At 41.1% G+C, this 11557-nt stretch overlaps 1 protein-coding gene across 1 annotated transcript in view; it reads right to left on the reverse strand.

Annotated features, from left to right (window-relative positions):
- The window catches only part of LOC114438958 (forkhead box protein J3-like), a 44088-nt gene extending 40542 nt beyond the window's left edge, over positions 1 to 3546 (reverse strand). The window contains exon 1 of the mRNA XM_028410629.1: positions 3356 to 3546. The gene's annotated coding sequence lies outside the window, so the exon portion shown is untranslated. The remainder of the gene's footprint in view (positions 1 to 3355) is intronic.
- Positions 3547 to 11557: the final 8011 nt, after the last annotated feature.

Here is an 11557-nt window from a genome sequence, read left to right on the forward strand (position 1 = left end):
AAGGGGGCTATAGCACTGCGTCACCACGACTCCAACTACATTCCCACATCCAGCCCTATTCAGTGAGGACTAGTCCTCTTTAAAAATTCATTAATTTACAGCAAAAATAGATTAAAGCGCCCAACTGCAACAACCTAAAAAGTTTGGCTTGTGAATAGCATTAATAATGGAAACAAGCATCCAAAACCTAGAGGCCCTGGCTCGGAGGCATGGCTTAGGTTTTGTTGCGCTTTATAATGGAGAGTAATTTACATTTTTTAGAAGTATTACAGCTTTTTGATGCTTGTTTATAATTACATTGTTTTACATGCAAATTGGCTAGCAATTGTTACTCATTAAAACATAACCAGCAGAGTACAGTGCTCTCAGCTTGTGGGAGACATCAGGTTCACAATGGAGGCTTTGCACTGAACTCCTGTCGCCGGCAGAACAAGTGTACAAGTTCAATCCCAATGACAGCCCTTTAAAAGTGATCATCCCCTATCTTATCTTTTGTATCTTTCTTTTTCAAATCATAGCAGTGCTTACCTAACAGAATCAAAAGAGGATTTTTGACAAGATAAAAGGATTTGCTGCATTTGAATTCAAATTACGTGTACTTTTCTGGGGACATGACAAACATCACAGTGGCTGGGAGCACTCAGCGAGTTTAAAGGTACTTAAAAAGGGAAAAAAGTCTCTCTAATGTTGTCAAATTGATCGCCTTCCCAGCTTGATGACAGAGAAGACCACTATGATAAGGAGCATAGGTAAATCAATACATGTTTTTATTTTATGTGTACACATAACAGTAAGGGCATGAAGCGATCATCTCACCTTCCTACTAATTACATTACAAATGTTTGAATGATTTAAACAGCTGATTATTGATACGACCTGAAGTAATTAAAATGACCTCATGACCTAGTAAGACAGCAGTTTTCTGATAATTACAGAGGGCTTTCAGCTAGCTAGAACAAATGAGACCTCCTCCTCACCACTTAATAGCTGCTGCCATGCTATCTTCGAGCAAGGCAGCTAACCAACCAGCCCCTCCGGCACCAGAAAGAGCTGGGTCAATCCGCACAACAGAAGAGAGTGGGTGTCTGTGTTTGCTATGAGCATATTGTTACTTATTAAGTTTTTCATTAAGTAAACACATCTTTCCAAGGTTGAACACAGATTCTCTATAGCGGCAGGCAGCAGTAGAAAGAGGCGAGCCTGTTAAACTAGACAAAACACTTTGTGCACAGCCTGGCAAAGAAATTGGATTTTACGTATGAGCTGCAAAGAAAGACTTCTGAATGGGACAGTGATTTTAAACAATACTCAAAAACCTTCAAATGTTCACATAAAAATGTACAGATCACAACAAACCGTTATTTTTTCCCTGTGACCTGCTGTGCCATTTATCCATCCAGACTGTTTTGGTTGGAGTTACAGAGTTTAGGAGATATTGGACGTAGAGGTTTCTGCTTCCCTCATATAATGGAAATAAATGGCACAAAGCGCATGTTGTGAATTTAATGAGGAACTATTTTTTTTACCAAACTACACCTGGCAGCTGAAATTCACAACAGTGTTTGTGGGTTTTCTTGAGTAATTTAGGTCAGGATTTCTGGGAAGCCATTGCTGTTCTCAATTGGATTTTTTTGCACTTTTACCACCAAAAGCAAATGCTTTCGCTGCCATTTATATTAGAGAGAATGCTGGAATATCTATATGATAACTCTGCAGCTCAAACAAAAAAAAATCTAGATGCACAAATAGCACCACAAACCACAGGGAAAATATTTTTTTGTTTTGAAATGAACTGTAACTAAAAAAAAAAATTTTAGCTACAAATGATAAAAAGTTCAATGTCTTAACTGCATCATGCATTAATTGGGCAGCAAATCATTCTTGGCAGACGCTGAGAAGAAAAACTGGCTGCCCAACATTACTTGTGAAGTCACACAAAAAGAATATATTACAAGTCTTAATGAATATGCAGAGAGACAACATGAAATTTTGACAGCCGTGACGGATTCAAAAACTGGCATATGGAGTTCATCTTTATCAAAGAAGCTGAAATGCCTGTAGTGCATCCACAAATAACCCTTAATTCAACTTTCAAAAAGTCATCACTACACTCGTTTCTTAGCATTGCATTTGCTGACATTGACGGTAATTACAACGACCTTTCCGATGATAAAACACAAATCAGTAAAAACATTACAAGGGTTCCTACTCTTCACGTTTCATGAGATTCTGCATAACGTTTTAATGAGGCATTTAGGGGTCTATGAGTGATCTACTGAGAAAGTCTACAATGGCAATCAGCAGTGAGTGTGGCAGCTGTTCAGCAATTAAAAAGCCAAATTACCCTCAATCAACACCATTTACAAGCACAAGTAAATCTCAGAGCAAATAATGATGAGAGAAATCTGTTCAGACAGCTCTCGTCTTGGAGTAAGAGGCGCATCCAAATCAGGAGCAGGGTGTTCTCTCCCTGTCACACATGCACACACACACACCTCTTCTTATCTGTTTTTTTTTTGGAGGATTAAGTTCTTAGAGTAGGATGGTCACCTTGCATGTAAGGTCTCTTCGTGGGGGAAGACTCTGGGGCAGCCCACGAAAATGAGCTGCGTTGTCAACAAAACAAAAAGCTTGAGGGGAAAAGAGCAGAAAAGCAACCTGCACACACTCAAGTGAAGTTTTTGACAAGTTAAACAACTTAATTACTTGAAAGGTCCTAAAAGCATCTAGTGGTTAATGTAATGTCATTTCAATAAATTCCTTTAACTTTCTGCTAACATCAGTCAGTATTGTGGAGTCTGATAACCATGAAATTACACATTTTGACATACAAAATATGCAGATATACATCTTTAAAATGTTAAGCCTGTTAGTGTTCTCTCAAATATCATCTCCTTTCCTGTTCAATCAAAACGTCGTTTAAACAATCCAAATGGACGTTTTTTCATATAGTTGGTTCACCACTTTCAAAATGTCAATAATAAACTAAATGAGACCTCATAGTGAAGCTCCTTGGACACTATTGTCCCTTCAAAAGTCTCTTCAGCAGTGACAGGCTGTGCTCCAATGCAATATAACCGCACGGACAATCCTTGTATTAGGCAAGCTGCACTGTGTGAGTGGCACCATGAAGCTACAATTGTAAACTTAACAGAAGTTGACTTAGTCAGGAGAACGTGGTTTTAACATTAATGCTTCAGAGTCTCCGTGCATTCATACTGTGGCCAGTCGCTAACTTGTCATGGCATGTCATCAAGTAAAAAGACATGACCGGCTTTACACCAACACTGTCATCATTAGTGGTCACAACCACAACGACCAAACATTCAAAAATTCTTCTGCTCAGACTACTCACCGCCGAAGGTAAATGTGAACCGGCTCGATTTTGGGGTACTCTGGTTCAGAAGCTCCAGACGCCTGTTCTGCACTTGAAAAATCCCTTCGAAGACAAAAGCCTGCCGGGCTGCCTTCGGGTTGTCACTTCGGCTGCACGCACGGTGCTGTGCAGGCGTCAAACTGACCGCTGCTGTGGTCATTCGACAGTCATGACTGGAAGACTCGACCCGCTATTCTCTGTTTGCGCTGAGCAGCGTGAAGATCCCGGGTCTCTGTGCTCCGCACGGCTGCTAAACCACCGGAACTACTTCCAACGCCAGCCGGAGCACATTGAAGATAAATTCATGCACCACAATGGGAAAAATGAAATCACATCCATTTAACTAGTTCCCAATTTTAATATTAATGAGATTCTGCAAGGACATGGACATGCCCATAATTCTGACTCAAATAAATGCTTCACGTATCATTTTTTTAATATAGGTGAAAACAATTAGTGGCATGTTATGTCGTGTTCATGTGTTTGGTAAATGATTACATGAACCATCCTATTTGATAAACACCATATAAAAATATGTCTGTGTAGCATTCAGCCTCAAAATACAGAATGGCTGTGGACATACTTCAATAACAATGTTTACTGCTGTGGTAATTTGTGGTGCATTACACAGTGTTCTGCTACTCCAGCACATTTAAGACTTTAATCTGTTATACTGAGATTTTCACCAGTTAGAGTGCCTGCCTAATTTGACTAATTATGAGTAAAAAAAACCTGGAAACACTTTTCAGATTCTCAAGAATGAAGAAGAATCAGCATATAGACACATTCCTTTTTTCTTCGTTGTTGAATGTGCCCTCAAGTTCTTGATAAAGATGTCAACCTGCAGGTATGTTTGATTCTCAGAATACAAAGTGCAACCAACAAAGAGATCTTTTGTAAAGGAAAAAAGGAACTGCGAATGTGAATGTTTGCAGTGTGGGTCTGCATGTGTACAATTAACCTTAACACTTACCACCAAAGCTCTTAGCTGAATAATTAGGAAATTACAAATTTCATAACCCCATCATAAAGCTTGTCATTGTCAGGAGGATACCCGGCATTATACCCAACAAATATAGGTCATTGATTAGAGCAATTAAACCACAGAGATTATGGATTAAAACAGTAACACAAGTGTCTTGAAGATGTAAAAACAAAAGTGAGATGAGCATAGTCGTGATCTTGACATCTACTAATCAATGAAACATTGCTCAGTGGGTGTGTTTACATTAAAGCTGCCCTCCACTTAAAAGCAAGTTCATCTCTATAGGAACAGTGACTGTGTGGACTTCAACTTGACAGAGCGGGGTTCAAACTGAGCTGCATCAATCTTTAAAGTAAGACATAATAATAATCATCACAATAATCATTGTCTACTAAGCAGTATATTTATGCAATTCTGGTGAAGAAACATGGAAACTATGGTGAGTTGATGATTAATTTTTGGATTTTAACAAAGTCATTATACACAATAAGACCCTAAATTCAGATTTAGTGTCTTGATCCGAATTTTGAGAATTAGCTTTAACCACAAGTGCAACTGTAATCAGTGTATTTATATATGATACTCCAAATCAGTTACTGATATGAAGTATGTGTTTTGGCCTGTCTGAGTTGCTTATGAAACTAGGCCTGATCATTCACATCAGGCCTAGTTTCATAAACAACTCAGTGCTGCACTCCTGTGGACAGTTGGGCTGCCTGCAGTAAAATAATTGTCAGAACTGAAAGAAATGTGAGGCACGTACGCAGACAGTGGGTGTAATCTGTAGGTCCACCACTAGAGGACTCTCTAGCCAAAGAAATGGTCTTGTCATAGCTCAAGGATCCTGAGGTAGGTCTCTGCTCTGTGTCCCTGTTTTATGCAACCTCACTGCATGAGCTAACTCGAAATGAGAATAACATGACGTGTTTTTCTTAGATTAAGCCAGCTTCTGCCTGGATTCTCCTTTATTGCAGGTGATTGGCTCACTGACATACTGTGCACATGTTTGTCTGCCTTTCTTTGTTGAGGCTACTTATGAAATTATTGATGCAAATAGCAGTTTTATTTTCAGTCAGAACAATCAGGCTGCCCAGAAGATAAGAAAATGGGGTTAATGTTCAAAAACGATATTGTATATAAATGTATAAATTGTATGGTAAAATTATCCATTGTCTCCACAGCTCTGGAGAACAGGGAGACAGGAACAGTGAGACAACATTCAATCTGTCTATAAAGGACATTAATGAATTTTCACTGCAGAGGGAGAACTCCGTCTGGAAGCAGAAGAACCATTAAATCCAAACAAGATGAAAGAATCTCTCTCCTCTATAGCTGGAGGCATCCAGCTGTACTGAAGACACCCACTACAACAAGTTCCATATTGTACTGCCTGACGTGTCAACTGGCAGTAACAGCTGGTTTTGTATTTGTTTCTGCAAACCCTTGTCCACAAGAGTTCTATTCTGCATGTTTGACACATTTGCCTAAGTTACCATCAACATGTGCAGTAACATCATATCACCTGCATGCATCATGTATGCAGGCACATTTGATGCAGCAGAGCTCTGGTGGCTAAATAAATGAATTATTTTGATGAGAATTTACAGTGAATGCATGAATGCATACATTTTTGGATTGTAAACATGGTGGACAAGGCCTCTGTATAGATTAATTTATTGGTAAACATGGATAAAATTAAACTTCTGGTTACAGCACTTTTGATGTTCCAAAAAAGAGAATTTACCTTATGCAGTGTTGATTGTGGATTGCAAATGGTGGAAACCAAAAGTATCAGCACCTGCAGCTGTGGCCTCTTGGTGTCGAAGATAGACATATAGGTTATCTGTGAAGTGAAACATTTCTAACATGACTCATACTTATTTTAATTACGATCAATAGAAATCATTCAAAATTATTACATGCTCCCCCTTGCTCACTGTGCAAGCGACCAGCAGGGTAAGACATAAGCTACTGTAAAGTGAGTTACTAGTGGAATATTTTTAATGGGGTATTATGGACTGTTAATCATTAAATCTTCCTCTTACACTTCACACTTTGTAAACTCAGCCTCAGCCACTGAAGTGTAAAGTCATGTGGTTGAAGCATTTGTATTGTGAATCGTATTGGGTCTTTTTCAGATAGATAGATGTAGCCTGTATTGATTCCCCACGTGGTAACATGTAAAGTTATACAGTGGAATAAAGGTCTGTGCAAGTTTGTGCGGTGCACTATACGTTGGCGAGAGTTTAAATCGAGGCAACTGGACTCAAGGACTGTGTTTGAAGCCACGCGGGGGAGTGGCGTCTTCAAAAAACAATCCCTGAGTCCAGCTGCCTCTATTTAAACTCTTGACTATGCCCTGGATGAATGAGATCCACGTAGGCCTACGTTCTTTTGTTTTTCAACCATAGGCCGTGTATAAAAGATGGACGTAGCCATCGTGACGTCACTCATGGGGTTGAGTCCTGTGTGAAGCCTCGATTTTCTTACTTCCTGGTCGCCATCTTGACATTTTTGGAGCCGAAAATGACCATATTTGGAACTAGAGGGCAGAGCTGGGAAGCAGCGAGGGGCGGATACAGCCGGCTACCTACAATGCCGGCCGGTGTTCCAGTTTAACTGGTGATCATGTTGACTGGTGATATTTGTTTACATTCCAGGCAACCAGATGTGCTTGGTGTTGGCCTCCGCAGATTCGTCACAATCCGAGACCACTCCTATGCTGTGTGGCCGTCAAATGTTGCAAGATATAGATATCTGCGTTGAATAAAAACAGCCGTCCTGTCGATACCGTGCACAGAAAGTAATGAAAACATGCTTATAAAACAAAACAGCCACATGTATAAATAAAGCGCCATGCGGGATTCGAAACTCTGCACAACAGCAATATGATTACCAACCCAGCGTCGTATTCTCTGCACCACGGACAAGCTACTGTCTCCCGTCGCTTTACCTGCACATATCTCCTTCACGGTGTTGGCCGTTCAACACACGTGAGTGATGCGGTGAACACGCCCATGTTAACCAGTGACAGTCACAACTTAACATGGGCAGATGACCCTCTTTAAAAGCGAAATAAACCAACACAAAGCAGCGTTTTTCACAGCGAAACTCAGCTATAGGGAAGAATACACAAGCACGGACACCGTCACGTTGAATGGATTTGATGTGAACCATGTGAAATATGTAACTCTGGCCTTTTTGATCGGACCACCGAACTACAGCCACCATTCAAAACATAAGCAGCGCTGTGTGTCACAGCGACGCTGGTATTGTGAAGAACATTCAAAGACAACCACCACGACGTGACCACAGTCCAGTTATCATCTTCCATGGTGCCCTATAAAGGAGCTAAATGCAGCTTTATCCCAATATCTGTGGTTGATTCTGTCACTCGCTCACATTTAGGCGGCGAGGTTAACACGCCCATGTCAACTAGTGACAGTCACAACTTAACATGGCCCGACTTCTGTATCCTCAAAAACAAACGATCGTCTCACACAGCAAACTCAGGTGATGTAAAAACACACAGACATGGCCACCGAGGACACAGACCGTGGGCTGACAGCGTTTTTTGGGTTCGGTGTAAACATTTAGAGCTAGTTTAAAGCTCTGTTTGATTACACTGCTGAGCCACAGACACCGGAAGCGAAATGCACCTTTCAAAATAAGAGCAGGTGGCACCATGCACAGCCACCCCAGAAGAAACTACACACAATATGTATCGTTACTTGTGTTTGTTTGTATGTATGCACTAACGATACAAATTGTTTAAATTGTTTACGGTAGTTATCAAACAAACACACAAAAGTACAAGTAGTTTCTTCTGGGGTGGCTGTGCATGGTGCCACCTGCTCTTATTTTGAAAGGTGCATTTCGCTTCCGGTGTCTGTGGCTCAGCAGTGTAATCAAACAGAGCTTTAAACTAGCTCTAAATGTTTACACCGAACCCAAAAAACGCTGTCAGCCCACGGTCTGTGTCCTCGGTGGCCATGTCTGTGTGTTTTTACATCACCTGAGTTTGCTGTGTGAGACGATCGTTTGTTTTTGAGGATACAGAAGTCGGGCCATGTTAAGTTGTGACTGTCACTAGTTGACATGGGCGCGTTAACCTCGCCGCCTAAATGTGAGCGAGTGACAGAATCAACCACAGATATTGGGATAAAGCTGCATTTAGCTCCTTTATAGGGCACCATGGAAGATGATAACTGGACTGTGGTCACGTCGTGGTGGTTGTCTTTGAATGTTCTTCACAATACCAGCGTCGCTGTGACACACAGCGCTGCTTATGTTTTGAATGGTGGCTGTAGTTCGGTGGTCCGATCAAAAAGGCCAGAGTTACATATTTCACATGGTTCACATCAAATCCATTCAACGTGACGGTGTCCGCTTGTGTATTCTTCCCTATAGCTGAGTTTCGCTGTGAAAAACGCTGCTTTGTGTTGGTTTATTTCGCTTTTAAAGAGGGTCATCTGCCCATGTTAAGTTGTGACTGTCACTGGTTAACATGGGCGTGTTCACCGCATCACTCACGTGTGTTGAACGGCCAACACCGTGAAGGAGATATGTGCAGGTAAAGCGACGGGAGACAGTAGCTTGTCCGTGGTGCAGAGAATACGACGCTGGGTTGGTAATCATATTGCTGTTGTGCAGAGTTTCGAATCCCGCATGGGGCTTTATTTATACATGTGGCTGTTTTGTTTTATAAGCATGTTTTCATTACTTTCTGTGCACGGTATCGACAGGACGGCTGTTTTTATTCAACGCAGATATCTATATCTTGCAACATTTGACGGCCACACAGCATAGGAGTGGTCTCGGATTGTGACGAATCTGCGGAGGCCAACACCAAGCACATCTGGTTGCCTGGAATGTAAACAAATATCACCAGTCAACATGATCACCAGTTAAACTGGAACACCGGCCTGCAAGCTAACTCTTATGGACTTGCTGCTAACATAGTTAGCTTTCTTTCATAGCTAGGCTAATTGTAGAAGCTAAGCTCATAGCTAATTGTAGAAGTCGTTGCAGCAGCAAAGCTTTTGTTGCTTTGTTACTTGGACTTATGTCGCCGGAGCTTCGATGCTGTTTTTAGCGAACAGACTGTTCTGTGTCCGTCTTTATTGTGATGACGGCTCCTAACTCTTCACACACAGTTTAGATGATATTTATTAAAGGTACAGACTGCTGCATCAAACACTGCACAGTAAATATATCAAGTATTACAGCTCCCCCACTGTTATTATTATTGTTATTAGAAGTTCTAACTGGAGATCCAGATGTCCCCTATAAATGTAAATTTCATTCATCACACCCTGTCATCCCAGTGTTGACATTTAGACAGATTGTTTTTTAATGAACAATGAAGGCACTGAGGCTCTGCAGTGTATTCATGTTTTTACACTGCACATCTGGTTTGATTTTTACAATTCACAGTACAAATGTTTATTAAATGTCCAACAAAAGCTCAAAAGATAGTTTATTTTTTATTTATGAACGCTCCCTGTACTTACCAAATTATGGCACCACTAATTCAACGTTTCCTGTAAAATCCATTTTGTCAGCCAGGGTAAACATGTTTTAAAGTTAATAACAATGCATTTCGTGCAGTTCATAGCAGGTTTATGTAAAATACAAATCATAGGCTACAGGCTTGTTAAACATTATTAAATTATGCCTGCGAGCTGAACATGTTATGTACTGTACTTACTGCTTCACGTCACGTTTAAGCATAAACCAACATTATTGCAGCACAGTGCTCTGACTATGTACACTTCGTTTTAACTAACCAAACGCTAACTAACGCTAACTTAGTTTTTTAGTCGGGCATTGGAGTCACGTTATCGATGTATGTATAGGAGACCTGAACGTCTTGTATAAACACATTTTTAATTAAACCTTCAGGTTTAAATGACAAAGAGTGCATTCAAATTATAAAGTAATGTTAAAATAAACGTTTTAGGTGACTATTTCAACATACATTAGTTTAATGATAATATTAATATGAATTTAATGTTCAATTAAAACTATTCAAATGGCTCTCGGTAGGACTCAACCTAATATTCAAGAATATTGTAGATTATGTTAATCTTAATCTTCACATGTATCATCCCAAAATGCAAGAATTACCAAACCCCTCAGACCGTGCAGCATTCTGCACTGATGACGCACAGAATGCAATCAGCACTTTCGCAGTAACAGACTGTTGCATGAAAACGTAGGCTACGTGAGCCGCTGACTGCGTGGCGTGCGCCTTTATCCCGCCTACTCTGTGGTGGCTGAGCAGCACGACTTGACTGGCTCTACCCGGTTTGCTCCTGTTGGCTGTGCGACGCTGCAGGGCGTTGTGCTCAGGAGTAGTTTAAAGAAGGAAAGACAATTATTGGGCTGACTCCTTAAGCACACATGTCAAAGCAAACACCGAGCTTTTCCATCGTTATCCACGGGGTTAGTCGTTTTTTTATTTTCCTCGGAGCCTTGAAAGTAACATCATGAAGCAGGACTCTTACATGAAGAGACGCGGTTAACAGGCGAAATCGCATCAAGGCCTACTTAACGAGAAACCGCATGGGCTATAATGTGATCTGATTTTTATAACCATATTAAAGCCCGTGTGTTTATTTTAGAAGTGTTATTATACAGATGGCTATCACTGATGTCATTATCATGAGCTTATTTTTCACAGAATCTGAAATTATGCGTGATGTCTGTGTTCAGGTTTCACTGAATTACGCCCCCTGCCCCCCGTCTTGCAGCACACAAGCAGGGAGGAAGAGGAGAAGTGGGTCACTCGCATAATTTTCGCTGCGCTCTCACATTGAGGTGTTTCCCTCCACTCGATACAGATGGCGCATGGCTGTCACATTCTGACTGCAGGATGCGTGTAAAATTTTAAAAAATAAACGCATATCTATATGAATTGATACTGGATGGGGAAGACAGAAAAGGAAGATGGTAGTGTCTTTGACTTGTGATGACCTTGTTTCATTTCCTGCCACTTCTGCATAGAGACAGCGCTGTCTGTGTTCGCCAAATCTCCTCGCACCGTCTGGTCTGAACCGGTTCGGAAAGTGCGCGATCTCGTGCGCACTGCAGACTTCTCGCACTGATTCACAGAGCACTCCGCGCGCCCTCTCCGCGCATGGGCCCGCCCTCTTTCTCGCGCCGTTTGGTCCTCCATCATTGGTTCGCGAGAC

Source organism: Parambassis ranga, chromosome 7 (genome assembly GCF_900634625.1).
Source record: "Parambassis ranga chromosome 7, fParRan2.1, whole genome shotgun sequence".
Classification (NCBI taxonomy): Eukaryota; Metazoa; Chordata; class Actinopteri; family Ambassidae; genus Parambassis; species Parambassis ranga.